Below are 7,401 nucleotides of genomic sequence, written 5' to 3' on the forward strand. Positions count from 1 at the left end.
TTGGTCATTGAGAAGTCTTTGGGTTCTGCAGAGCTACTAGATCTCACCAGGGAAGATGTATCATCTCCTGCCCTCCATGCACCAGAATCTCAGGCGTGGGCTTAGGTCTGAGCTATAATTTATGCTTGGTAAATTATTGTAAATGTACCAAGTTGTGAGTTTTCGCTCCCTCCTGACAAGCCCCAACCCTGATATCCACACCTTTTGGAAAAGTGGCATATGTGACACGAATGTGGAAAAATGGGCATGCGGTAAAATTTGTACTTTATTATACATTTCACACTGTGTCTAGAAATAGGGCGCAAAATAAGTTAAAGGGGTTTCCTGGCCCCAAACTGATTTTTCACAAGCTAAGTCATCGGTACGCCATCTTTCAAGATCCCAAACCTGGATTTCACACAGATCAGCTGTTCTAGCAACCTCAGGATGCTTAAAGCCGCTAGTGAATGGACAGTGCATGGGGCACTGCTTTTATTCAAAAGCAATCCAGAAAACCACAAGACTGCTGCATGCGTTCCTATCCAATAACAGCTAGCAGCACCAAATCATATATATGATCCGCCAGACCATATACTGATGACCTACTGTATCCTTTAAATAGGTAATCAGTCTTAAGGATCATCTTGGGGATGGAAAACCCCTTTAAGAGAGTGAAAAAATCCAAATCTAAGACCTGGTTCACATCTGCGTTTGGTATTCCGTTCGTGGAGTGCACTTGGGGAACCCCTGAATGAAATACTGAACACATTAAAAAGTGGTCAGCAGAGAAACCATATGGACCCCATAGACTGTAATGTTTTCCGCGTGGTGTCCACACGAATCGTGCGAAGAGAAAAGTACTTCAAACATCACTATTCTCTCAGCATGATTCCTGCGGACTTTGCGCAGAAAACACACGGACCCCATTATAGTCTATGGGGTTTGTGTGGTTTCTCTGCTAACCGCTTTTTAATGCGTTGGGTATTCTGTTCGGGGGTCCCCAAGCAGGCTTCCCGAATGGAATACCGAACGCAGATGTGAACCAGGCCTAAGGAGAACCTAAGAGTTAAACAGACAAATGATCCTGTGTGATTATTTGATGTCTCAGTGACATCGCTGTTACTCACTTCTGTGCGCTTTATGAATAAATATATGCATACTAAAGTCAAAATTTGCATTTCTGTCACATATAATACAGTCGCCACAATGTCTACATGGTAATGGCAGTGCTGTGATTTCCTGACAATAAATATGTGACTTGAAGCTATTGTGTATATCACTTGCATTCGTCATTTACATCATCACTTAAAATAATTGACATGGCATGTAAATGTTCTACAGCACAGTGAAGTATCGGTCAGAAAACAAGATGTAATATCAGCAGAATGGAGACCAATGGAAAATCAAATACAGAATGGTCTATGTCTTTGGGGTTTCTCTTTCAGTAAAGCAGGGCTGTGTACTCCTATTTTTCCATCCTATACCCCCAGCAACAACTCCTTCAAAAAAATCTGATGTTTAATAATTAGTTCACATTACTAATACAGTATAATAGTTAGAACACGGTCTAGAAATGAATATAAGGACCCATCAGTCCAGGACATTTAGGCTACATGCACATGAACACGTGCATGTGACGGGTCTGTTATAAAATGGCTTGGACGGCACATGGATGATATCTGACAAAGCTCATATTCATGTGCACGGAGCCTCAGGCTGAAATGCAGTATTGTCCTGAGGACTAGGTCAAGGATGCTATTGCAGTTGTGGACACCATGGCTAAGAAGCCGTTCACATCATGTTTTTTTAACATCAAAACTGCCTGGGGACCAGTATAAGAGACTTTATACTTTGTGGAGACCAGTAAAGGGGGCGTTATACTGCATGGGGGTCAGTAAAGAGGTTTGTTATGCTGTGTGGTCACAGTAAACGGGGCAATATACCCTGTGGGCATTATAATGTGTGGGGTCAGTAAAGGGGGCGTTATCAGTGGCGTAACTACCGGGGAAGCAACGGAGGCAGCTGCCACAGGGCCCGGGACATTAGGGGGCCTGGCGACAGCCGCTACCGCTGCGTTTTTTTTAATAGGCCGTTACCGGATGGAGTTAGTCCAGCCGGTAACGGGCCCTACTTACTTACCGATCCTGGCAGGGGCCGGGATCAGTAAGTGACATCGCAGGCCCTGCAAACATCATTATTATACTCAGGGGTCTTTTCAGACCCCTGAGTATAATGATCAGAGGCCCGGGAGAGGTAAACAAATATAACAAATGGTGTTACTTACCTCTCCACACTCCGTGAAGGCTTCGGGGCCTACTTGTGTGACATCTCAGACGTCACATGACCGGGGCCTGCGTCCTTATGCATCGCGATGCAGGCCCCCGGTCACATGACATCCCTGACATTATTGAAGATAGCCGACAGCGGGGAGCGCAGGGATAGGTAAGTAATAGTGTTTATGTTTGTAACCCCCTCTCGGTCTCCGATTATTATACTCTGGGGTCTGAAAAGACCCCAGAGTATAATAATTGTTAATGGGTGTCCACAATGGAGCATAATACTGGGTGATGGGGCCACTATGGGGAATAATACTGAGTGATGGGGCTACTATGGGGCATAATACTGGGTGATGGGGCATAATACTGATTGAAGGGGCCACTATGGGGTATAATACTGTGTGCAGGGGCCACTATGGGGGATAATACTGGGTGAAGGGGCCACTATGAGTTATAATGCTGTGTGCAGGGGCAACTATGGGGCATAATAGTACGCACAGGAATGCGAGGGGACTTTGGTGTCGGTCGGGGGGCCCCATGTCAAAGGTTCGCCACAGGGCCCCGCCATTCCTAGTAACTGCAACTTGAATTTCTACAGAAATTCTGTCTACAGAAGTACTTTGCAGAATCTAGAATTATAAAGCTGGGCCTTTTATAGGCAAACACATTGAGTGATAATGATATAGTCCTACACAGGCTTACGGGTCTTTATGTACACACCATAAATGAATATCAAGCACGGTAATAATTACGTTTATTCAGGTGTTCCCAGAGTTTGCGGAAGGGTTTCAAGGTTTATCTAGAAGTCGTCACATACGTAGCGGTGCCAATCCAAACAGTATGAACAGAGAACAAGGTCATAGCATTTTAGTTATGCAGTCTGATGATAGGCACAACCTGTGAAAATCCTGGAATACATTATGTGCACGTTAGGATCGGTTGCCAGGTCCATGTCAACTGGGTTTTACACCCTGCGCTTTATGAATTCAGCAGAATGTTACTTTCAACTAGTGCGGAATATACTGGCACTGGTCCATGTGGGGAAAGTCCTGCATGATTGTCTGCCGAGGGAGGGATGAGTGGTCCTGCTGTGATCAATAGTATAAGGGAAAGCGTGTAGGAATGCTGCCACTACTGGGGAAGTAAGCGGTCTGCTATGACTAGTTATGTATACAAGGGTGCCTGCTGTGACTAGTGTGTGTATGTTGGCCAATTGTGACTACTGTGGAAGGAAACTGTAAGACTTGCTATGGCTGCTAAGGGAAGAGATACAATTTTTAATTTTTAATTTGAAGAGAGCAATACAAAATTTTCAGTTGTTTTATACTGATTATTATCTGTACACATTGTATCATGTATATAGTGTGTAGTTTATTGTATAGCATGAGGAGAAGCTTTGTTATGACTCATGTAGTGAGTTCTGGAAAGACCAGGAGTCTTCGTCAGTCCTTTGAGGAGGGAGCAGCATAGCTCCTAACCGCCCCGCATTTAGCGGGAACGTCCCATGTTTAAGCTCCAGTCCCGCAGTCCCGGGCAGCTCCCTGCATGTCCCGCTCTGTCCCTGAAGTGATATACTTAATCTTTCCCAATATCACCCTCCGCTCTTATAACAGATAAAAGGCTGTGCTGATCGGGGGAAAGCTTCAATATTGTACAAGGACCTTGTATGACATCACACGGTCACCTGACTAGGTGGGCATGTCAGTGTCCCGTGCAGTCAAGAGATTGGAGAGATGTGTCCTTTAAGGCACTAAGAGGAGGGGGGGGGGGGGATATGAGATGCAGGCTGGAGAGTGTGTGTGTGTGTGTTGTACTGTACGTGAGTATCGTTATGGGGGCAGAGATGTAGGGGAGGACATGAAACTGGGACAGAGATGAGGGGGAGCATGAAACTGGGGGCAGATGGAGGGGGCATGAAACTGGTAGAGAAATGGAGGGGGGAGATGAAACTTGGGGCTGAGATGGAGCGGGGACATGAAACTGGGGATAGATGAAGGGGAGCACTTAAACTGGGGGGACATTAAACTGGGGACAACTGAAGGGGGCATTAAACCGTGGCGATAGGAAGGGTCAGTTGGGGGTTTCAGCTTAGGGCTCACTGTCTCTTGTGTTCCGCCCCAGGGTTTTCAACAGCTACTGGGGAATTGCTGTCCTGGCAATTCCCTAACATTTTTTTCATTTAATTTTTTTTATATGTTTTTTTTAAAGCTTCTTTTTTCCCCACTATTTTATGGGAGATTCTATACATTACTATTGTGGCTGGTCATCACAGACCCCCCCCCCCAAAAAAAAAAAAAAATATATATATATATATATATATATATATATATATATATATATATATATATATATTTTATTTTTTTTTTACTTGACTCGAGTATAAGCCAAGGGGGGCTTTTTCAGCACAAAAACTGTTCTGAAAAATTTGGCTTATTCTCAAGTTTATACGGTATATAATATTTGACTTATACTCTACTATATGTTATGGCTATCACTAAGTGTACCTACACCTATGCAGTCTATAGAAGTCTATATTATACTAATCTTACACATTTTTTTTGCATTTTTATTTTCATTCTATTTGTCCTTATTATACCTTTGCTAATCCTATTCTATATATAATCTCTATCATTCTATCAACTAAACTACCATTCTATATATCATCTTACTTATCATACACCTATTTTTTTGGATTTTTTTTGGATTTTTTTTAATTTTTATACTATATTGTATTATTATACTTAAACTAATCTTATTCCTATAGTATATATCTTATCTAATATATAATCTCAGTTATTCTAATCTATATATTTTATATTTATTTATTTTCTTGTTTATATCTTTTTTTTTTTTTTACTATTTTCTACTGTTATTAGTCTACCTATAATATAATATTATCTTATTTCTTTATAGCTTAAATACTTATACTAATGATATTTTATGTCTATTTCTATGTTAATTTTTTTACCATATTTATTTTTATTATTTTACTTAGATTATCCTTACCATACCGTTATCTTAAAAGGGTTGTTCTGGAATTGGACCAACTCCTGTGAAGGCCGGGGAAAATAAAAAAAAAGAAAAGCACCATTACCTATCCTTGGCATGCTGTCACCCGCCGCCTGCATCTGTTCAGTCTTTGCTGATGCCTGGATGCTGTAAGTCCTGCGTCCCACGTGACCGCTGAGATCAATCAGTAGCCGCAGCAGTTGCTGGTAAGTAACTGGTGATGGTGTGAGTGATGTCACCAGTTTCCTCTCCAGCGGCCGTTGAAGCCACTGATTGATGTCAGCGGTTACATGGGACGCAGGACTTACAGCATCCAGGTACCAGCACAAGACTGAACAGACACAGGCAGTGGATAACAGAGCGCTGGGCATAGGAAAGAATGGGTATTTTTGTGTTACACCTCCTCTGGCCTCCATACACATTGTCCCAATTCCTGGACAACCCCTTTAACTTACATTTTGAAATAATTTTCTATATTATAGTTATGGGGTTTTTTTCAGATTTTTTTTTACTATAACTTTATATTTATAATTATTCCTATCTTGTCTAGTTTATATCATATGTAACCACTATCACTCTATATTATAATTATGTTCTATCTGACTTTTTTACTTTTTTTCTTTTAATGTTATTGTGACTATACTTACCTAAATTCTGCGTATGAAGGAAGATGCGGAGGAAGAAGAAGGCCCTGAGTTTGCGGAGGATCCGTCTCACTGGGATGCTGGTCCAGGCGCAGCAAGGTGTTTCCTCCTCTTATTCTTCTGAGGCTTCTTCTTCTTCTGCATCTTCACTAGACTCTGATGTCTCTTCTTCCTCTGCATCTTCCGTTGACTCTCAGGCCTCTTCTTCCGATGTCTCTTCTTCTACAGCCTCTTCAGATGTTTCCATCGCTGGTTCCTATAAATAAGATGAAGTCACAAATGAATATAATATTTCAGATGAATGTAAGGATAAGATATGGATCTCTATGATATAATATAACTATGTGGAGACATCACTTACATCGCCCTCCTTGGGGATCCTGAGGCCGTTGTCCTGATTCACGTAGATCCACTGCAATAGATCAGGTAATGGTTAGTTTTCCGTGTCATGTTTTACCATGTGTAGTAATCTAGTGGATCTATAAGAAATGGTGAAAAGATCTCGCTCTATAGAGGATCTCTGGTGCTGGTGTAATGGAATGACATGTTATGTGTCAGGATCTGGATGTGATCAGTCAGTAACATGTGGAATCACAGAATAAGAAGAATCTGCAGAATTATAGACTCTGAGATCTTCTGGGCTGTGGGTCACATGTATGTATTACAGTCTATTCATTACAAGGCTCCTACCCCGTCCTCAGAGTCTTCATCGTCTTCATCTTCATCCTTGGAGAAGTAAAGAGATAAAATATCTTTTTAAATATAGAGTTCTGGATCTGAATCCAACCAAGTACAACATGTGCATAGAGTTTGTCTGTTCTCCTGGTCTTTACATGAGTTTCCTCTATACTCCATAATATACTGATATTCCTATAAAACTGACCCTATTGTATATGTGTGTGATATAGGGACATTATATAGTGAGCCCCATCGTGGGCAGTGACTGATGTGTATGATGACAATCTCTATAGAGCGCTACAATACAGCACAATTGTATGATATTGTCTTTTGTGGGGAGGGGGCAGTGAAGCGGATTTTCTGTAATATCAGATATGGACATGTATGTTCCAAATATGAATATTATAGTATGTCCTATTGCTGATATCACTTACGTAGCTCTCGATGATCTGTATTCTGATGAGTATTGCCTGGAAAAATATAGAAATGAAAATAACATGAAACACTGGTGAGCTCATTTACTTCCAATGTGAACAGAGTCTTAACCCATCATTTCCCTTTGCTGTTCACATTGGAAGTAAATGACATCGCAGTATGTTAGAGAGTAGGATTGTATAATGTGATGTATAAAGTGTTGCTTTACATAGTTTTTTTCTCTCTTATTCTTCTCAGATTGTCTATGTGTGATGATAATGTGGTCACGTGTCTCTAGTGTAGTGTCATGTCTGCTGGTGTCACTTACATATTCCTCGCCGCTCCTCAGGATGTGCACCGCGACGAAAACTTGGTAATGCTGCAAGAAAACTTCTTATATT

This window comes from Leptodactylus fuscus, chromosome 5 (assembly GCF_031893055.1).
Source record: "Leptodactylus fuscus isolate aLepFus1 chromosome 5, aLepFus1.hap2, whole genome shotgun sequence".
NCBI classification, from domain to species: domain Eukaryota; kingdom Metazoa; phylum Chordata; class Amphibia; order Anura; family Leptodactylidae; genus Leptodactylus; species Leptodactylus fuscus.